General features: G+C 40.1%; 1 protein-coding gene across 2 annotated transcripts in view; it reads right to left on the minus strand.

Annotated features, from left to right (window-relative positions):
- Positions 1–23958, minus strand: part of LOC136864592 (histone lysine demethylase PHF8) — a 557749-nt gene that overhangs the window by 388473 nt on the left and 145318 nt on the right. The gene's annotated exons all lie outside the window — the stretch shown is intronic.

Genomic DNA, 23958 nt, shown 5'->3' on the forward strand with positions numbered 1-23958 from the left:
GAATGTTGGCCTCTCACTGATGCGCTGGCAGTTCAAACCCCAATTACTCCACGTTGAGAACTGTGCTTGACAAAGAATATTTTCACTAATTGAAAAGCGCAGTAGTTATCCTTTACTTTTATCCATATTCTTTCCAGTAAGACTCTGCCTAGTTGATACTCCACTTTTAGTCCTAATCAAGGGGAGTAATTATTATTATTCATCTTCTTATTCTTCCAGGGGAAACCACCACCTCACCCCTATGTTTCTTGGAATGACCTTTGTGTGTGTTATTCCTGGAATCACAATTTTTTCAGATTTATTTTGAGGCATGTCGGATACCATTTTATTAAAGAATTCTTCAGGCTTTATCATGTACTTTTCTTGTGAAGTCATCGACTAGATGCCTTTGTAAATAGTACAGTACCTCGTACAATTTCCTTGATGTCACAATGTGCATATCAGTCAACTACAGCTATCACTGACCTTACTGATATTCATTGAAAAGAGAAATGCATTTCTTTTGGAATATATTTCAATCTTTTGTTGTAAGATTCAAGGCTGCTTGTGTGATAAAAATTATTCATGTTCCCAGCCACTCGCGAATCCTTTGCTCATAATTATTTCCAACAGTATTCTGTGTTCCTAAGAATTCTTTCTGTCCAGGCCATAGTAGTAGTTTTTTGTTTTGTTTTTCACTACTCAGCTCTTCATGCTAACAAGAATGACATTTTTCACATCTTTCCCAGGAGTTGATATTACTTACATATTTAAGAATTGAGATCAACTTCTCTTTTAGGAGTTCACTATCTTCCTCACAATAGCACACCACCATAAAGATTGTACAATGAGAGTTTCCATTCGTGCAATATGGTTGTTTTATCACAGCTATTACTGACCTCCTTCATGAAAGATTCTGCTACATGCCAAACATCAAATTCATTAATTGTATTTTTAAACATTGTTTTCATAAGGGATCCAATTCCAGTATGCTGATCCAACAACAACAACAAATTTATGGTTAATTTTTCAACCATCAAGTTCAACATTCTTTATGCGAGGCACTTTTTTCAATTCTCCATCCACTCTTCCTCTTTGTATTATCAAAAAAATTCAAAAATTTGTTTGTCTTCAGATTCTGCTTGTTGTTTTAAGGGGCCTAACATCGAAGGTCATCGGCCCTGTCTTCAGATTCATGACAGATTAAGTTACATACTTTGCAGAGAAACCGGGTGAATCACACTTTCCACCACCTGATACATGAAGGTCGATCAAATACAAACACAGGATTTTTGCTCCTAAACATCAACAGTTGTTGCTGATTTACCGCACGTTTTCGTCCTTCCTTGAACTTTTTATGCCAAGCAAACATGCATCCTTGACAATGTTTGACCACTGAACTGTGTAGTCAATCTCGGGCAAATCTTTGGGAAAGAGGTGAAAAATGTCATTCCTGTTAGCATGAAGAACTGAGTAGTGGAAAAGAAAAAAAAAAAAATACGGCCTGGCCCTACGCTTCTGCTATGGTTACGCAGGACCGTTAGGACTGGGGAGAACATGCTGTTAGATATTTCCCGCAGTTTCATCAGTAACGCTCACGTCGGAGCAAAAGGTGCATCCCTCCACTGCGAAACGCATAATTATAAAATTTCTTGCTCGTGAAGAAGTTACAGTAGCGGAAATTTGCCAGAGATTGACTGCACAGTTCGGTGATCAAACACTGTCAACGACATGTGTGTTTGCCTGGCATAAAAAGTTCAAGGAAGGGCGAGAACATGTGGAAAATCAGCAACACGATCGCCATCCTCGAACCTGTATTACAGGCGAAAACATTTGTGCGGTTAAAGACATTATTGACGACGATCGATGGACGAGACAGAACAAGTCGGAATCAGTTATATGAGCTGACAAGTAATCGTCACAAACAACCTACAGTTCTGTAAAGCGTGTTCCAGGTGGGTCCCTCGCGTTTTGACTGAAAATCTGAAGTTGAGATATTTGGAGGTCTGTCAGAGGCCTGTTGTCACCTGCGACGAAACATGAGTCCACCACTACACTTCTGAATCCAAACAAGCCAGAAAGGGTTGGCAGAGGAAAGGGGAGGCAGTCAGCTGGCAAGGTTCTTAAAACAGCGGTTTTTTTTATCGGCGAGGAATTTTGCCGACTGAGTTTTTGCACGAGCGACACACAATCAATGCTGCTTACTACTGCGAGCTGTTGAATGAGGCCAGGGTAGCACATAGCCACAACAGACAAGACAAACCGATTTCACAATTCACAGCCCCATACTGCAGCTCTAACCGTCTCCAAGCCACAGGAAATGCACTGGACTACACTTGATCATCCTCCTCACAAAACGCACGTATCGCCCAGTGATTTCCATTTGTTCGGACCACTTAAAGAAGCTCTAGAAGGGCAAGGATTTGAAGATGACGAGTGTGGAAGAATTTTGTGCGTAACTGGCTAGTGACACGACCCTGTTCCTTATAGGATGAGAGCATCAAAAAGCTGCCCACATGCTGGGACAAATGCATTTCCAAAGCAGGAAACTATGTGGAAAAATTAATTGTAATTGCTTTGTGTTTATCAATAAAAGGATTTAAATAAACAATAAAATCCTCTTTATATTTGATCCCCCCTCATACACAAATTATCTTCTTTCAGAGCAGCCTCACAGTTTGTTTCTTCACAAGCCAAAGGGTAAAGAATTCTTTCACAAGTTTATGAAAATATGACCCTGAAAACAATACTACATTTAACATGCTTTCAAATCTTTCACTAAACTAAAGTTCAAGAAATACTACCTCCAAAACAGGATTCATCACCTGATCTACATGTGAAAACATATCCATTAGTACAATGTGTTTTTACAATAATGTAGGCTCCTTCATTTCCTGTGATGGTCTTACACATTAGACCATTGCAGATATGACATAATTTAAATAATCAAAGCAAATCTCTAACAAATACTGCAGCCAATGTTATACCTTTCACATGTGTGTGTTAAGTTCGTTCTTATCATCATTACTACCACCAACACAATTTTCTTCTGAAAAATGGTACTCTGTGTCCACATTTGCCCAGGCCATGCATTGTAACAAACCGCAGTAGTTATTGATTGAGAATTCATGAGCTAGCATTGTGATGTACTCATACCCCAAGCTTAAAGATTTCTCTTGGCTCTTCCTGCCGGGCTGAATGGCTCACACAGTTGAAGAGCTGACCTTGTGACCTCAACTTAGCAGGTTCGATCCTGGCTCAGTCCTGTGGTATTTGAAGGTGCTCAAATACGTCAGCCTTGGGTAGATTTACTGGCACATGAAAGAACTCCTGCGGGACTAAATTCCAGCACCTCGAAGACTCCGAACACCGTAAAAGTAGTTAGTGGGATGTAAAAAAAATAACATTATTATTGGCTCTTCTTAGAAAATATCTGCTTAGAAACACAGAAGCCGGTGATGTAAAATTTTTAGTTCTTGATGATGATGATGATGATTATTATTATTATATTTGTTGTTTAAAGGGGACTATCATCTAGGTCATCGGCACCTAAATTTTTAGTTCTGTTCCCCTTCAATGTCATATCACTTTCTGAAAAGGATTTTCCATTTCTATTTATGCAGGCGTAGTATGTTCAAAGGAAATTGTGTTACATGTCTATCTGTCGTGTATTATTTTACTTTTCACTCTTCTTATAATGTTTTCCAGGGCCTCAACTTGTACATAGATTGATCTGACAGACTTTCTGTTCCACATTTCCCCACAAATAAAAGTCAAACATACTCAGATGTGGAGAATGAGCTGGGCACAATCACCTACTATAGCCACCAAACACATTTCTAATTGCAGCCATAGAATTATGTGCAGTATGGGCTGTAGGCATAGTCTCTCACTTCCTCAGTCAATATGTTAAAGAAGGCATGTAAAATAGTGTCCAGGTATCGTTCCACGGTCAGCGTTTGATTAAAAACTGAAAAGGTACAATTCTTCTTCTTCCAGTAACTGCATATTTTCATTCTCAATAGGGTTTTATTTTGGTGTAAATAAATATCACACGAGGTACGTTCAATTTGCATAAGATCACTTTATTGCCGCTACGTCTATTCCTTAACAACACCCAGTTATACACAATTATACACAACACTACACTATTAAGGGAAGCACACTGAAGCAATTTACTGCCGATTCTAACAAGTACAGATATCAACAGTCCATTCAATGATTATTCAGTTCACCATCACACAGTCGATTCTGAAAAGAACAGACATTAACAGTCCACACGCTGATTATTCACTTTACGATCACAAGGCAAGACTGATTACCCTCTCACTAAAGATGATTCTGATAGGTTCAGAAATCAGCCAACTCCTCAGCTCACTGTAATACTCACTCTAACCCAGACTCTATATTCTCTCACTGACTGACTGACTGACTGACTGACTGACTGACTGACTCGCCTCTCGGCCTGTCAGGTTGGTAAATATACCGTTCGACAAACAGTCTAGAAATTTTGAATTCTGAAAATGTTCTTGCAACACACTAAATGGAAAATATCCTAACATACAAGGAACAATCAATCAACCAGCCTCTCGACTGGAGTAGATCAAACTCAAATGTTCAATTACATATACAGAACCTACAGTGACAACATCTACAAAATTCCTAATGTTTCTACACGTATCTGGATAATAAATCATTACAGTAAATTTCCAGACACCTCCATATGTAACAGAATGATACTGGATTATACTCAATATACAAATATCACAGAGCTTTCTACAGTTTTCGACTACACAGATTTTGAGTTTAGACATATTCACAATACGTATTTGAGGTTATACAAATGTACAATACATATTTACAGGGTATAGTTGTACTTAGCATTTAATGAAAGATAATTAAAATATATAAAACTTAATAATCGAAGGTTTTATAAGAGCTGGGTTATGTGTAGGATGGTGTACAATTACCCCCCAACCCCCTAAAACCTTCAATATCTAACCTGTACATTCCTTACTCTAGGTCTTAAATTATATCTAGGTGTCCTTATATCTAAGTCAACAGCTCTCTTAGTCCTCACTGTTTAGCTACACACAGTCCTCAAGTTGGCACTGTCACAGTCCGCATTTCGCAGCCAGGTGATTCTAACGGAGGCCACCACCTTCCCATGGGGGATCCCCTGGGTCCGGATGACGGTGTCTTCATTCCCGGTGGCGATGATCAACATGTCCTTGCATGGCATTTGAAACTCTGCTGGCTTTCCCTTCACTTTCACTTTTGTGTTCTGTCAGGGCCCATGTGTCTTCATCATCCACTGGTGTGATGCACAGGACAGGCTCGCACATCTTGGGCTTGGCGCTCTTGAGTCTCCTCTTTTCCCAGGGTGCTGGGCTCGATATTCTTACCGGCACATGGCTTCGTGCCAGGACAAGTATCCTGGTTGTGTGGCACCCTCGTTTGTCGGATGTTGGTTCGGACCCCATTGGTTCTCCGTCTCCTAGAGTGGGTACCACTGGCAATGTCATTGGCATTGTTGCCTCCATCTCCTGCGATATCGTCTGAGCCTCATCGTAATTCTCTTTGACGCCAAATGTCCTCCCTGGGCGGATCTGCACCGTGGAGCTTACGGCAGCTGGTGGCCGCCTTGCGCTCTGTGTCATGCTGTACGGCCCATCCACCGTTGCATCGCTTGATCGTTCGGTCTCAGCATCGAACAATAGCTACATTCTATCGGCGCGCTGAGTCCTCTCCTGCAGCTGGACTCTATAGTTGGCTCTCGGTTGGTGGACACTGCCATTCCCACTGAATTCTCCCACAACCTCCTCGCAGGACGAACATGGCTGGGGGCTGTGTCGTACTTCCACCTCCTGCCCACGAAGTCTGGCAATCGGGTATTCAGCTCCTTCTTCTGACGTTGATCTGGTCTCGAACTGGGCCCGGCATATTCCCCAGGAAGTGATCCCAATGTCCCTGGTGTTGCCATCTTCACGGTGCCAGAACCGCCATCACTGCCTGCAGGTACGGTACTCACTTCCTTTGCTTCTTTGCCCAAAGAATTTATTTTGTTCCTAATTTCTTGAGACTGGGCCTGAATCAGAGGAGTTAATTGTGCGAACATAGCGCTTACCTGGTTGTTAGCTTCTTCCTCTGAGGTGTCTTCGAAGTCAAAACTATCTGGGTCCTCCTCGTTGTCCAACAAATCCCAGCGCAGCCCCCCTTTAAGTCCGCTTTGCTTCCCATCGTCAGCAAAACTTGCGATGCCAGCGCTTTATGTAAAATCGCCACGGTCATCTGGTCGATCTTCATTTTTGAGTCAAATAGTGTCCAAGAGTCCTGTCTTGGTCAACAATTTCTCATTTTCAATGCGGTTTTATTTTGGTGTAAATAAATATCACACAAGATACGTTCACTTCCTTGCATAAAAGTCACTTTACTGCTGCTACATCTATTCCTTAATACCACACAGTTATACACAATTAAACACAACACTATTAAGGGAAACACACTGAAGCAATTTACTGCCGATTCTGACTAGTACAGATAACTGTCCATTCACAGATTATTCAGTTCACCATCACACAGTCGATTCTGAAAAGTACAGATATCTACAGTGCACATACTGATTATTCATGTTACCATCACAAAGCAAGACTGATTACCCTTAAGTCGATTTTGAGAGGTTCAGATATCAACCAACTCCTCAGCTCACTGTAACACTCACTCTAACCCACACTCTACACACTCTTACTGCACTGTCTCTCACTGACTGACTGGCCTTGCCTCGGCCTGTCAGCTTGATATATATACCGTTTGACAAACAGTATAGAAATACTGAATTCTGAAAATATTCTTGCAACACTCTAAATGGAACACATCCAAACATACAAGGAACAATAGATCGACAGGCCTCTTGATTGGAGTAGATCAAACTCGAATGTTTGATTATATATACAGAATCCATAGTGGCAACATCTACAAAACTGTTAATGTTTCTGCATGTATCTGGATAATAAATCATTACAGTAAGTTTCCAGAAACCTCCATATGTATCAGAATGATAGTGGACTATACCCAATATACGAATATTACAGAGCTTTCTACAGTCTAAGACTACACAGATTTTGAGGTTAGACATATTCACAATACGTATTTGAGTTTATACAAATGTACAATACATATTTACAGGGTATAGTTGTACTTAGCATTTAATGAAAGATAATTACAATATATTAAACATAATAATTGAAGGTTTTACAAGAGTTAGGTTATGTGTACATACAACAATATCCATCACCCACTTTCGTGTCATGAAGAGGTACCTGGTATATCTCTTGGAGGTTTTCCGTGTTCCAGTGTCAAGTATTCTGAGAATGAATGTACCCTGCTGAGGTGAAACCAAGCTTCATTAAACATGTTCAAAAGTGAACATTTAGCATGCTGCTGCTTCTTCTTCGTCTTCGTCTTCTTCTTCTTCGTCGTCTTCGTCTTCTTCGTCTTCTTCTTCTTCTTCTTCTTATTATTATTATTATTATTATTATTATTATTATTATTATTATTATTATTAGCATATGGCACGGAAATTATATACAAAATATATAATATATACACAATAACAATATATATTGATCCACTTCAGGCATTAGTGTTATCTGTTATATCTGAATGTCCAACTTTTGAATCCACTATAGTGCTTCCGCTGTTGGCAATAGGAAGTCTTTCAATCTACCTGGATAAGTCCGTAGTTGACACTCGCTTACAATGTAGGCAGTAGTCTAGTGAGGGGCTTCACAATCACATTCTGTAGATGGCACAAGTTCCACTTGTAGAGAGAATCCCTGCACCTTCCGTGACCTGTCCTTATCAGTCTGGACCAAGTTGCACGCAGCAGTTGGGATCCATTAGCAATTTTTTCTCCTCTGAAGATGTTATGCAGGGGCAAGTCAGAAGAGTTATTCCAACGGCCTTTCTACTCCTCCAAAGCACTGAAGTTGGTGGACGTCTTCAAAGCAACAACACAAAGGGGTGGATGTTGTGATTTCAGTCTGTGGAGACTAAGAGCTGGTATGCCATTTAGAACAGGTAGCAGAGCATGCATTATGCATGGATTGAAGCACCCACCGGCAGAAGTTAAGATGAACAACAGGATCGGCACCACTTATTCTGTGCACTACAGAAACCTAATGTCAGAATTTTAAGCCCTCTGAGCACTGAGGTGGGCAAGATACCACAATCTAGTACTAAGTGGCTAAATGGTTTACAAGGGTTAACCTGAAGTCTGGCTTGTGTATCTTCAATTCTCGTCAGTTAAGATAGTCTTTTTTTCACACCCTTTTCGGTTTACGATGGATCCAGTTGCATACCATTTTTCAAACAATCCAGAGACATTCGGTTTTGATGGTATAGAACTTTTCTGGAAACCATATGCAATACATCCACACACACCTATCATACAATTTCTTTTTTAAAATATATTTTTCAACAATAAACACTCGTTGCTAAATGGTGTAATCAACCACGATGCACAATTGTTAATGTGCACTTTATAATCACAGTCACTGAGGGCATCAAGTAAATGATGATTCTCACTAGCACAGGTACAGAGCTCTACTAATGACTGAGCTTTACAGGACAGAGGATGTGACAAAGAAACTTATCTCCCACCAGGTAGCTCCTTGCTCATCCCTCAAATGGGGAATACAGCCTGTCTTTCCTGTCAGCTTGCTAAGTGTGCCTCGCTTGAGTTTCCTGTAAACTCTTGTTTAGTGGTCACTGTACATTAGGCAAGAGTTCAATTCTTGTAAAAAAAATTAGAAGTACACATTATGTAAAAGTAAAATATAAAATTATTTATATGAATTTTTTTCAATACTGAGCTGAAATTGAAATGAAACACATCAAGGAACACGCAGGATTATATAAGTAACAAAAAGTGATAACTGCAAGAGAAAGATACATATTAGATGATGTACACTGTTATCTTTAACTCCATCCCCCCCCCCCCCTTATTTTAAGATGATCATACCTAATACGACACCATAAATAAACACTGGTACACTCATTTCTTGTTCCAAAATTTTGAGAACATACTATCTCTCTAAAAACCACAGCTATGCATCAAGTCAGTCATTAATCCTGAAGTTTGTTTCATCTGTCCATAGAAAACATTTTTCCAAGAACTTATATCAGCTTCATTTCATATCAATACAGGATGTAAATTTCTTTATTGCAACACTTTTAGGGTAAACACATCATCTTGTGGACAACATGAAAAAATTTTCATTAAAATATAACTTAACAAAACATTGAGATTCCACACTGAAAAATGTCAAAAATCATATTTAATAATACTTTTGAAAGAACTAAAGTATTTGGATGATAAGAGGCTTATACAATGTTAATACTGTAAGCTTGTATTTGGTTTAAAAAAAAGTTAATTATCTTCATTAAATAACCTCATGTCAAGACAGGCTCGAAACTAAAATCTATTGTGTATGGTGACCCGCTGCGTCCACCATGCCAATGTACAACCACGAGAAGCAGCAAAAGCTAGTAAGCTCCAACCACACGCTTCACCAAGGTAGGCCCACCCTCTTGCTACTCCCGCCACCACGCAGATGACAGCCCCTTGCGGATTGGTCAGCGCTTCGGCCGCTACTATCTGGATCATCCTGCTCGCGTATTGGAGGCCTCCGGCATTATAGGGGAATCTGGACGGCACGCGGAAAGTATTCGCCTCCGGGAAAGACTCTGGAGGCGTGTCCCTTCTGGAAGCATCCAGACTGCGTGGACCAGGTATTTAAGTCAGGCGCGGCCTACGGAGTGTTAGAGTTAGTCGCTGTAGTTCAGCTGGTGTGAGTTTGTGAAGAGTCAGCGATAGCCTGGGCTGAGGTGTCAGTCTGTTGGATTGTCTGTCTACTGGAGCCGAGGACTCGTTCCGGCTTCTCTGACATCGTGTGTGTGAGTACCTTGGGGCCGGCTGCTGTAGAAGGACCTTGGGTGTTCTGGAGCAGCATGAAGGAAACACTAGATACCGACGTGTGCTGACTGTGGAGTTCGATGGATTGAGTGAACAGCAGATACTATCACAAGCTGCAAGACTGACGTGTAGACTGCGGACCGTGACAGCACTAATAAGTGTGACTGAGTGGCTGAGTGAGTGTAGTGTAAGCGATCGAAGACTCTGTTGTGTGTGCGTCAATGTAGATAAAACATGAGAAACGAAGAGACACAGTGCAAACTATGTAATTGTGTGCCTTGTGTACTTGTGTAAATTGTGTGCTCGGCAATCATGTGTGTGTGTGTAAGTGTGTAGTTTTAGTGCTTAATTAATAAATTTTAGAAATAGTTCACTACCAGGTTCTGTCTTATTTATTTACCCCCGCCAACAAGTAACAATTGGTGTCAGAAGTGGCAAGTGTGATAAACTAGTGGATAATCTCTTACGTTAAAACTGGTGTCAGAATCGAGAATCTGGTAGCGTATTTTGAAGTCGGCAGAAATTTCTACGAGTGGAATGAATTCTGAACAGCACCAGATTTTTCTAACTAAGTTTAGTGAATTCAAAAATAAATCTTATCTGGCTATGAAGAAGTCAGTGAACTGAGATCTCAATGGAGATCTAACCCGGACCAACTGAAAACAGACTTAAGTGATTGGAAGAGCGAGCAGTACAAGTTGGAAAACGAAGGGCGCTCTCTCGAAACTGAGGTCAACAATGACAACGAACTGGACGAGAAGCAGTCCACAGTGATACTTGCGGTTGCGGAGTCTGGAGTTCGAGGCCCAGCAGAGGAAGTGAGTGACTGCGTGCAAACACGATGGCTGTGGAGACACGAATGAATCCTGCTAGTATCGATGGTGGCTCCAGCATCGTGAAAACAGAAACCCCACTGGACGATGGGATCACTTTCTGGAGAACATGCCGGACCGAGCTCAAGACTGGATCGACGTACAAGAAGAGAACCGAATATCTAATTGCCGGACTACGTGTACATAAGATGACAGTACGACGCAGTTCGTTCGTTCTATGAGGAGGGTGTGGGAGTATTCGACGTATGCTGCAGTGTCCACCAACCGAGAGCCGCCTACAGAGTCCAGCTGCAGAAAGGGACTCAGCGCGCCAATAGAACGCCGCGGGTATTCAATGCTGAGATCAAGCAACCAGGAGACGTGATTGTGGGCGAGTTACCCCTAGGTAAACCAAACTCGAAGCAGCTGACACCTGTGACAAGTTGCGCGGAGCCGTGATCCATCCATCGGCGAAGAGCGGAACTACGAGGAGGCTCTGATGATGTCCCAGGAGATGGAGGCAGGGCTGGCAACGGCGCGGCTGGAAGGTCTCCCACTAGGACACTAAGCACAAATGGAAGACGAACCAATGACCAACGAAAGAGGATGCCACCTGACCAGGACACTTGTTCCGGCACAAAGCTGCATGCCGGTTGTTGTTGTAATTGTTTTTTTTTTTTTTTGTTATTTTGCTTAACGTCGCACCGACACAGATAGGTCTTATAGCGACGATGAGGCAAGAAGGGGCTAAGAGTGGGAAGGAAGTGGCCGTGGCCTTAATTAAGGTACAGCCCCAGCATTTTCCTGGTGTGAAAATGGGAAACCACGGAAAAACATCTTCAAGGCTGCCGACAGTTGGGTTCGAACCCGCGATCTCCCGAATACTGGATACTGGCAGCAATTAAGCAACTGCAGCTATCAAGCTAGGTGTTGTTGTTTGAGTCATCAGTCCATACTGGTTCGATGCAGCTTTCCATGCCACCCTATCCTGTGCAAAACTTTTCATTTATACGTAACTACTGCATCCTACATCTGCTCTAATCTGCTTGTCATATTCATACCTTGGTCTACCCCTACCGTTCTTACCACCTACACTTCCTTCCAAAACCAACTGAACAACTCCTGGGTGTCTTACGATGTGTCCTATCATTCCACCTCTTCTTCTCATCAAATTCAGCCAAACCAATCCCCTCTCGCCAATTCGATTCAGTATCTCTTCATTTGTGATTCGATCTATCCATCTCACCTTCAGCATTCTTCTGTAACACCACATTTCAAAAGCTTCTATTCTCTTTCTTTCTGAGCTGGTTATCCTCCATGTTTCACTTCCATACAATGCCACACTCCACACAAAAGTCTTCAAAAACATCTTTCTAATTCCTATATCAATGTATGAAGTGAGCAAATTTCTTTTCTTAAGAAAGCTATTCCTTGCTTGCGCTAATCTGCATTTTATGTCCTCCTTACTTCTGCCATCGTCCGTTATCTTACTACACAAGTAACAATATTCATCTACTTCTTTTAAGACTTAATTCCCTAATTTAATATTTCCTGCATCACCTGCCTTCGTTCGACTGCACTCCATTACTTTTGTTTTGGAATTATTTTCATCTTGTACTCCTTACCCAAGACTTCGTCCATACCATTCAGCAGCTTCAAGATCTTCCGCAGTCTCAGATAAAGTAACAGTATCATTGGCAAATCTCAAGGTTTTGATTTCCTCTCCTTGGATTGCGATTCCCTTTTCAAATTCCTCTTTGATTTCCTTTACTGCCTGATCTATGTCAACACTGAAAGGAAGGGGGGACAAACTGCAGCCGTGCCTCACTCCTTTCTAGATTGGTGCTTCTTTGTTCAAAGCCCTTGATTCTTATCACTGCAGACTGATTTTTATACAGACTGTAGATAATTCTTTGTTCTCGGTATCTGATCCCAATCAGCTTCAAGCCAAATTGATCTTCTCCCAGCTCAGCTTCAACTTGTTTTTCCGTTCTTCTGTAAATAATGTGTTAAAATTTTGCAGGCATGAGATACTAAACTAAGGGCACGATAGTTTTCACACCTGTCAGCAAAGGCTTTCTTAGGAATAGGTAAAACAACATTCTGCCGAAAATCGGATGGGACTTCTCCTGTCTCATACATCTTACACACTACATGGAATAACCTTGCCATGCTGATTTTTCCTAAGGCAATCAGTAATTCAGAGGGAATGTTATAAATTCCAGGTGCCTTGTTCCTATTTAGGTCGCTCACAGCTCTGTCAAACTGACCTCAAAATTGGGTCTCCAATTTCATCAGCCTCAACAGCCTCTTCTTGTTTCAGAACCTTTTGATCTACTTCTTTACCTTGATACAACTGTTTGATATGTTCCTGCCATCTTTCTACTTTGTCTTCTTTCCCTGGAAGTGGCTTTCCATCTGAGCTCTTAATATTCATACACTTAGATTTGAGGAGCATCGTTTCAAATCGTATTAAGTGCACAGATTATAATTTTACAGGAAGTAAAAAAAACGTTTTACTTCCTAACCAAATAAGACATGTCAAAATTCTAAAGCGCAAAATCTAGGTATTGAGGTTATGTTCCCGAATCAGTCATGATTCAAATCATTTCCCAATACATGAAGGCGTCATTCTGATTATAAAATTTCACTTAATATGGTTTGAACCAATTCGCTAAACAAAATACGTTTTGATACAAACTTTTATTCACATACTACAATTTGTAACGTTCATTTGATTCCAAGGATTGTTATTGACTTTATTGTTAGCTACAGCGCATCATGTACAATAAATTAAGTTATTATTAATACATTGTTTATGTTACAGATGTTTACAGACTTGAAATTAATCCTTCTTCCTCATGCAAACAGACACAGTCGTCATCATGAATCCGCCTACCAGTATCTGACATTGAACCGATGTTTAGTGCTGAAACATAAAATTGTAAACTGTGAAACTCCTTTCAGTTGTCTCCAAATGTGGTTTTAAGCAGGTTCTCGACGTCCAGTTTTTAGCGTCAGTTAATGCTCTCGGTTTATGGATTACGGGAGGTTCATGTACCTGGCCCAGCCTTATGCCTAGTTTCAGAAGGGTTACGAATCGCTTTGAGGGGTCATCAAACCTGTACGTCGGTTCCATCTTTACGTAACGTGGTACTGACCACTTTTTTCGCTTTTCTTCAGAATCACCGTCTTCGTTTCTGTAATCCCGTCCAATTAGTTAAAATGCTTGGCGAGGATCTTGTAGTCCCTTATAACCCATTCTCTTCCTAGATGTTTTTCGGTCCCCACAGACTGATAGATCTCTGGGTATTAATCGAGTGTAACGATGTCAGACCACTTACGAAGAAATTTTCTACAACACCAAAAACCTTGTCTGCGTGTAAAAAATAATGTTCTATGACAGAAACGATGACAACGATCATGGAAATGTTAGCGGGTGCTTTGGTTTGTAGCCATAAACTAGAGCATGGATCATATGCATGTTCTTGTTTTGGCCTCCACATCCGTCTGCGAACAGCCTGATACAGGTGATCGATTTATCAAAATGTACCTCATCTAAAAACGAAGTAACACCTGATGACACCTTGTTTAGCCCTCTTTCAGCCTCAGTCTCAATCCATACATATAATTTCGGATTCTGAATACTGACATCGGTAACACACAGTGCGTAAAATTTTATTTGGAGCAAATAGAACGCTTCGCCAATTGATAATTTAGGAAGCGGTTGTACCTATTGCGAAACAAAGGAGAAGGACATTGTGTCAGCAGGTCGTTTGTGAAAAGCCTGTGAGCAAATTTTATGTGCTCCCACATCAGCTTAGTAAACGGTTCTTTATATCACTATATTTTTCATATTTAATCTGAAAGAGCATTCGAGCATCCGTGGATGGTATCCCAAACCCAATGTTGAACTGTGTACGGAAAATGTTCTGGAAGAATCACTTTTTTACTTTCAGGTCCGTGGAAACACTCTCCTACAGGTAAGTAGCTCTCCATGGTGATCGAAAGTAAACGGGCATGCAAGCAATACCACAATGTCAAGTACGATATAAAAATAGCGGGAAAAGCCAACAAAAGAGCGGGATAAATACAGGCTGGGAAACATTATCGTGAACTTAATATGTTTTGAACCGTTCGCCGTGGTGCACATAATATGATTTGTTCCGAATCATGTTTTTCAGCACTGAATTCCTATGGGAAAGAATACGAAATGACACGATCTAACTCAACAGCGTTAAGGAGCATATCATAATCGGTGGGAAACTGCAAAAAAACATATTCTTACCTCGACTGCATTTAATACGTTTTGAAACAATTTTCCTCATTTCCTTTCTCGAAAGGTTTCCTTGATTTTCCTGTATGCAGACCTTTCCTAGGACCATACAACCTTCGACATCCTTGCACTTAGCCTTAGCTACCTTACACTTTCTATCCACTTCATTCTTTAATCGCCTGTATTCCTTTCTGCCCTCTTCATTTCTAACATTCTTGTATTTTTGTCGTTCATCAATCAGGTCTAGTATCTCCTGAGTTATCCACTGATTCTTAGTTGATCTTTTCTTCCTTTCTAACATTTCTTCAGCAGCCCTGCCGACTTCATTTTTCATGACTACCCATTCTTCCTCTATTGTGTTTCCTTCAGCCTTTTCTTTTAGTCCTTTTGCAACATGTTCCTTGAAACAATCTCTCACACTCTTTTCTTTCAACTTGTCTAGATCCCACCTTTTTGCATTGTTTCCTTTCTTCAAAATTCTTCAGCTTCAGATGGCATATCACGACTAGGGAGCGGATTTTTATGTAATTACATATTTTTTTTGCGTAAGTTTTAACGCAAGTTACGAAGTTCATTATTCCTATTGTGCATCCCCAAGTGTAAAAACTGAATCTTATTTCACATAAAAACACATATTTTCACATTTTTTAAATGTAAATACATATTTTAAGAAAATCTATAATAAGCACATAAATCGGCAATATTTGTTGATCAATAAAATTTAAAATGCTTCTGTGTTATAAAATAATGCTCATATTTTCATTTTACGATTACGGTATTGTTTTTAACAGTGTATTTAACATAATGTATCTGAATGTTTCGGCTATTTATGGACTTGCCTCCATAAGTTCTAAAACTTGCTGGTCACTGGCTACGTCGTTACATTTAGACAGCGATTTTATTTGCTGCTCAAGATGTTTCCTTGCATGATGTCATTCCAACTCTTTATGAGTCAGCCCTCTCGGGTTTGTTTATAGAATATCAGTGAAAGGCAATCACGGAGAGATAAGGTGTAATTCCGTTACGACATGGGAGACTCGGAAGAATATTGCCCCACCATTAGGTAGTGGAATTTCATCACTCCTAAGGTTAGCTGTTCGGTTCCATATATCATTCCCGTGGTCGTGTGAAATTGTATGGATTTATAAGAAATATTTTCTTCAGTGTCCGCTGCTATACTTTCTATTGAAACAGTGATTCACCGTAAATGCGTGTGTCGTAACCTGCGAAATAATGCCAAAAGAGAAGTCGAGGACAAGGTGGCGTCTTCAACAATATGTAGTGGAATTTAAAAGCATTTTCACTACCGATGGAAAAGTATTATTTTGCCAACCCTGTGGTAAAACAGTACGTGCAGATAAACGTTCTCAAGTAACCCAGCATTTGTCTGGAAATAAGCATACTGCGGCTCCTTCGCGTGTGCGTTCGCGACAATTACTAATAGCTGAACCAGCTACTTCAAATGCAGGCCTATCTAAATATTCCCAGTGTTATTTAGATGTGTGCAGAGCATTTGTTTGCCCCGACATTCCTCTTGGTAAAATAAATAATCCGGGACTGAGAAATTTCCTATGAAAGTACTTTAATTTTGAGCCTCCAGACGAATCCACATTAAGGAAAAACCATCTCCCAAACTGTTACGAAGAAACTTTACAGAGAATTTGGGCAGTATGTGATAGCGAAAAACTGTGGGTGAGCATTGACGAAACCACTGATTCGAGTGGCAGAAAAGTAGGAAATGTTTTATTTTGGTGTGTTGAAGAATGACAAAACTGCTTGCGAACATTCTTATTTGCTAGCGTGTAAAGAAATGCTTGCTGCAAACCATGTCACTGTAGCTAGGTTATTCAATGAAGCCATGCACTTACTTTGGCCAAAATGTATAAAATACGACCATGTATTGCTTTTCCTTACTGACAGCGCAGCTTACATGAAAAAGGCAGCCGAAGGCCTTTCTGTGAGCTTTCCGAAAATGATACACGTAACTTGCGTTGTTCATGCTCTACACAGGTTATGTGAAACTGTGCGGGCTCAGTATCCTCAAGTGGATAAATTAGTGTCTAATGGCAAAAAAGTCTTCGTATAAGCACCCTCAAGAATCGATCTCTTTAAAGAGAAAAACCCGGATCTTGCGCTTCCTCCTCTGCCTATTGTTACGCGGTGGAGTACCTGGCTTAGCGCTGTGGTATACTACGCAGACAATTTTGAAAGTTTTGCATCCGTTGTGAACGTGCTAGATAAAAACGACGCGTCGTCAATTGAGATTCTTCAAGAGATACTAAAAGATAGCTCTTTGAAAAATGATTTGGCGTTTATATCTGCCAATCTAAGCTTCTTGTGTAAAACTGTAGACATACTTAAAAAATCCACTAACCAGTTGTCCGAAACAGTGAAGGAAGTGCGCGCTGTTGAAAATAAATTAGATTCACTCCCGGCTTCGCAGGTACAGGGACTGTTAAAGGTCAAATATCAAAATTTGTTCAGGAAAAACAGAGGATTTCAAATAATGTGCCAAATTTCTAATGTATTAGAGGGTGCTCATGTTGGCGAAATTGATGACGCTATTGTTGGTGACATTCCTCTCTTTAACTATGCTCGTCTGACTTCCTGTGATGTGGAGCGATCGTTTTCGCAGTATAAGGCGTTCTTTAGAGATAATCGGCATGCATTTGTGATGGACAATTTTAAGATGACCTTTGTTGTTCACTGCAATTCTGAGACTACTTCTAGCAACTAATATTCCAGCGTGTGATGGGTGAGTACGAACTGGTACTATTTTTTCAAAGATGACAGATTGCTTTTGCCATATTTAAACAAAACATTACCTTTAAAAAAATAACCATTTATAATATCTACTCTGGCATATCAAAAATTAATATACCATACAGCACGTTTCCATACACAGACACCATTTTTGCCGTAAGGAGCATGTTTGGTAGCACCATATTCTAATACAAAACATTATACTTATTTACTTCTTGAGCGCGAGTAGTTATGTGATATTTAAAGGAAAATAATTTCAATTTTTTATCACATATTTTAAAGTTGTTCAGCTCATAAAAATTAAATATTCTTCAGATTTTTAGCACATAAAAATCCGCTCCCTAATCATGACCAACAAGTTGTGGTCAGAGTCCACGTCTGCTCCAGGGGAAGTTTTGCAATCCAACACCTGGTTTCTGAATCTCTGCTTAATCACAATGAAGTCTATCTGATACCTTCCAGTGTCTCCAGGTCTCGTCCACGTATAAAGCCGTCGTTTGTGGTGTTTGAACCAAGTATTGACAAGTACTAAATTATGATCAGTGCAGAATTCAACCAGCCGACTTCCCCTTTCGTTCCTTTGCCCCAATCCAAATTCTCCTACTGTAATATGTTCTCTTCCTTTGCCTACCACTGCATTCCACTCTCCCATCACAATTAGATTCTCGTCTCCTTTTACATACTGTATTATATCTTCTATCTCTTCATATGTTCTTTCAATTTCCTCATCATCCGCTGAGCTAGTAGGCATATAGACCTGCACTATTATGGTGGGCATTGGTTCGGTGTCTATCTTGACGACAATAATTCTTTCACTAACCTGGTAGTAATTCCATCAAAGATTATCAACGTCATGAAAGAGATGTACGAGGGGTATGAGTGCCAGGTTCTTCATGAAGGGAAACTAACATAAAAGATAAACGTCAAGCCTGGAGTGAGACAGGGGTGTGTTCTTTCTCCCACTCTGTTCCTGCTGGTCCTAGATAGTGTGATAAAGAAGGTAATAGGAGGACAGAAGAGGGGTGTTCAATGGGGGATGAGAGACAGGCTTGAAGATCTTGACTTCGCAGACGAAATTTGCCTTATGGCGCAGCAGTACCAGGACATAGAAGATAAACTGAGTAGGTTGCAGAAGGAAGTAGAATGCGCAGGTCTCATGATCAACACGAACAAGACCAAAGAGATGAGGATTAATTCGGATGTCATGACCAGCTTGACAGTAAATGGAAAGGAAATTGAGCGAGTTGAATCTTTCCTCTACCTTGTAAGTATAGTTACAAAGTATGGGGGAGCAGAGGAAGATGTTCGAAGCCGTATCCGGAAGGCAAATGGTGCGTTTGTCCAGCTCTATCCCATGTGGAAGAATAGAAACATCTCCAGGAAGACTAAGCTTCGCCTCTTCAACAGCAATGTAAAGTTGATTCTTCTATACGGCTGTGAAACATGGAAAGTTATAAAACAGATCAATAACCACCTACAGGTGTTCATAAATAGATGTCTGCATCGCATAACAAATGTGAGGTGGCCAGACATAATCTCAAATGAAGATCTTTGGACCATGACCAATCAGCAGCCGACTGACATCCAGATCAAGGAGAGGAAATGGCCCTGAATCGGCCACACGTTAAGGAAGCTGGATGGAGCTATTGAGAGGGCGATGCTGGACTGGAACCCTCAAGGCACCAGAAAGCAAGGTTGGCCAAAGAAGACCTGGAAGAGGACGATGGAAAAGGAAATCGCAGAGGTTCACAAGACCTGGAGCGAAGTGAAGAGAATGGCCAGGAACCGTACTGTGTGGAGAAATTTCGCCAAAGCCCTATGCTCCAGAGGGAGCAACAGGAAATAAGTAAGTCATGCTGGTCGTAGTAGCTCAGCCGCTGCCCTATTTTCTTATTCACTATTAAACCAACTCCTGCATTCCCCCCCCCCGTTTGATTTTGTGTTGATAATTCGGTAGTCACCTGACCAAAAATCTGTTCTTCCTGCCAACGTACTTCATTTATACCAACTATATCTAACTTTAGTCTATCCATCTCCCTCTTCAGATTCTCTAATCTACCACAAGGATTCAAACTTCTAACATTCCACGCTCCAACTCGCAGAATGTCAGTATCCATCTTCCTGATGATCGCCCCCTCTCGAGCAGTCCCCACCCGGAGATCCGAATGGGGGACTAGTTTACCTGCAGAATATTTTCCCCGGGAGGAAGCCATCATCAGTTCATCATTCATTCAGAGAGAGCTGCATGTCCTCGGGAGTTAGTTACGGCTGTAGTTTCCCGCTGCTTTCAGCCGAGTAGTAGTATCAACACAGCTAAGCCATGTTGAGTATTATTACAAGGTCAATTATCCAGACTGCCGCCCTTGCAACTTCCGAAAGGCTGCTACCCCCCATTCGATAAACCATTCCTTAGCCTGGTCTCTCAACAGATACCCATCCGATAGGGTTGCACCTGCGGCTCGGCTATCTGCTTCATTGGGACATGCAAGCCTCCCCACCGCGGCAAGGTCACATGGGTCGCAGGGGAGGGCATGCCAGTATGAACATCGAATTCCGCACCCCAGAAGAAGAGGAGATTCAGCAGGGCTAAGTCTGAGACGAGCAAACCAGTCCACAGTGGGTCAAAATCGAAATATAGGACAAAATTATTTTTTTTTCATAATTAAAAAATCAAAATTTATTACTATTCTGGGATATAAATGCACCTTAGTGCAAATCTGTCACCACTGTTTGAGCTGGAATCTTATCTTATCTCCTGCGCTGTGCGTGCGTATCTCGCAGTCTGAATTGGAGAGTGAATGTAAGTGGCTGTGGATTGGTTGTCTTTGAGGTTAGTGTGATGCTTTAAGATGGAACATGCAGCTGAAGGAATGATCTTTACATTTGTAACGGGTTTCAGTTATTAACCCCTTCAGTGGCAGGTTCTGGCAGACCTCCTGTGCCAGGAAAGTGAGTTTTTTTCGGAAGAAATTATTTATTTTCAGGAGCAAGGAATGAGTAACAAATATTAAGGGAACACATTCACATATTATTCAAGGTTAATAAAAACTTACTTTACACTCTATTTACACGTTTTTTTTACAGTAGGCCTGTGATATGGTTTCGTAAAATATTAGTGTTTTGAGAATACTGTCCTGTGAACAATACATTTTTATTTCAGGCTTTTGTATTATTCCCAACAACAATAACGCAATAAACTGCCAAATTTCGTAAGAGTTTGTTTCTTTCCAAAACTGTGCCCTTGCATGCGGAGTTTATTTATTTACTTTTAGCACAGGGCCTACGAATTTCTTTTCGGTCACTGTCAAATTAACTATTTCATCCGTTTAGAAACAGTTCAAAGCAGTCAATCGCACTCACCTCTGGTAATAATCCAACCCTCACACCAGGATTTCCCGTAAATGGAATTATATTAGATCGCACATTATCCCCAGGCTCACACTTTTTCCACACGAGTGTATATTCAACATCTCCTACCATCACCTTAGCTTCTGATGTAATATCTTCTTCACTTTCACTATAAATAATAAGAAGGCAATCATCCGAAGAATGAAATACGAAATACGAATGTCACTTAGAGATTCATCTTTGATGTAATTCCTTATTTTGTCTTCAGACAAACATCTTTTCCATTTCGCGCTCGCCATTTCTGTTTACCTTGTCAGCTGCCCAGAGATTATATATGTAAAGTAGAGAAGATAAGGCATATTTTAGGCCAGAGACATCATGAATACAGCTGGAAACCCTCCCGCCATATGTTGAGAATGCTGGAAAACATTTTCCAAAGAGATTACAGTACCCGAGAATTTATTAGGCGATCGCGAAATGAACACTGCAGCTAAACGAGAATTTCTCGGGCGGTGACGTTATGAGCAAGCGTGCGCAACCCGAGAATTTCTCGGGCGTACCACTGAAGAAGTTAATGGGCGTAATTATTACGTAATTTTAGCTATATTTGCATCACGTAATATTTAACTATTATTTTTAAAATTACATTTTCACTTAGAGTTTTAGAGTTTTAGTATGTTGCGTCACTCTGCGTCACTGTCTACTTAATGTTAAAATGTAGATAAATTCTTGTAGTTTACACCTGTTATAAGAATTTTTGCATCTTTTTGCAACTTACTCAGTTATTTTACGTTTTAGAAGATGCTGCGCAACCAGTTCTCACATGTTAACAACTGTCTGAAGCACTGGGTTCAAAGACTGTGTCAAAAGTGGAACTTTGTGACTTTGTCAAAAGTAAATTAGGGATAGACAATTGTTCTGAAGAGATAACTGAATGCCTACAAGGAGATTTAAAGGATTTTGTTGATAATTTTACCAGGCAGTGGAAGCAGGTTCATAGAAGTAAAGCAAAATTCATTTCAAAATATTCTGATTGGTTAAAAGAGAAGATAACATTTTCGAAAATTGTGTAAGATTCTAAATTAACAGAAAATTTAAATCCTCCTACTCCATCCGCATCGAAAGTCGGAAGGCCTAAAAAGCTTTTTCTTGTAAGTATTGAAAAATCAAAGAGACGAAAAATTAAACCGTTACTCTCTGCACATTCAGAACAAGAACTTATTCATGCCACACAAGTATCATTGCACATGTCTGGAAAACGAGATGCTGCAAAAATGATTAAAGAAACTCTTAAGTCTCCACATAGAGCTACTAAAATTAAAAAATCCTATATATCAAGAGCTGTGAAACCTGTACCACTTACCGGTGATGAGGCTCTATCATTCCTTGTAGATAACAATTACAGCAAAAGCCAATATATGAATATGCGACTTGAATGCAAAAATAGGAACTGTAATATTTTCCCAGCTTACCAGATCATTACAGAAACAAAACAGAAATGATTTCCACCAAGTGAATGAATAAAAATAACAGAAACATCAGCCACAATAACTTTGCAATCATTGGTTGACCATACAATTGAGCGCCTTGCAGTAGTTCAAGATGTTTTGAAACAGTCTATTTCTAGCAATGATACAGTTCATATTATATTTAAATGGGGGTGTGAAGGTTCAAGCGGACATAGTCAGTATAAGCAGAAATTTACAGATGGTGACGGCAGTGACACTGATATTTTTGTAGTTTCAGTTGTTCCATTACAAATGTATTCTTTAAATGTAGAAAGCAACAATGAAAAGAAAATTTGATGGCAGAACCCACGACCTTCTTCGACACGATTTTGCAGACCTCTTAAATTATTGTTTGAAAAGGAGACTGACAAAATTGACTAAGCGAGAGGCTCAATTAGTTGAAATTGAAATAACGTCCCTCCAACCAAGTAAAATAGAAATTGATGATCAATACATATATATGAATCAAACTCTATTGCTGACCATGGTGGATGAAAAAGTTTGCAACTCTATTACAGGTTCACCAGCACAGAGGTGTTATGTGTGTGTGGTGCTGGTCCCAGAGAAATGAATAACACACTCACAAAACAGTTTGTCCTGAAGAGAGCTATAAATTTGCATTATCTACCCTCCATTGTTGGATCCGGTTTTATTTTTTTTTTTTTTTTTTTTTTTTTTTTAATGCCTGCAACATATATCTTACAAAATAGAAATTAAGAAATGGCAAGCAAGATGGGATGAAGGTAAGACAAAAATAGAAAACAGAAAGAAAGTAATACAAAATAAATTTTGATCAGAAATGGGTCTGCATGTTGACAAACCAAGATCTGGAGGCATCGGAAATTCGAATGATGGCAACACTGCTCGCCGTTTTTTTTTTTTTTTTTTTTTTTTTTTTTTTGAGGATCCAGTCTTGTCATCCAAAATTACAGGTATAAATGAAGAGCTAATCAGAAATTTTTCTACAATTTTGTGTGCTCTTTCTTGTCAGTTCCCTATAAATACATCCGCTTTCAAAACCTACACCCAGGATACAGCAAAATTGTATCTAAATCTGTATCCATGGTATTATATGCCAGTCACTGTGCATAAAGTATTAATTCATGGTGCAGACATAATTGATTTTTGTATTATACCTATCGGGCAATTGTCAGAAGAAGCCCAAGAAACACGTAACAAAGATTTGAGGAAAATACAGATTTGGACATTCTAGGAAATCCTCACGAAAACATACAAATGAGGACATATTACATATGCTGCTGATATCTTCGGATCCAAAACAAAAAACAAAAATTC

This window comes from Anabrus simplex, chromosome 2 (assembly GCF_040414725.1).
Source record: "Anabrus simplex isolate iqAnaSimp1 chromosome 2, ASM4041472v1, whole genome shotgun sequence".
NCBI classification, from domain to species: domain Eukaryota; kingdom Metazoa; phylum Arthropoda; class Insecta; order Orthoptera; family Tettigoniidae; genus Anabrus; species Anabrus simplex.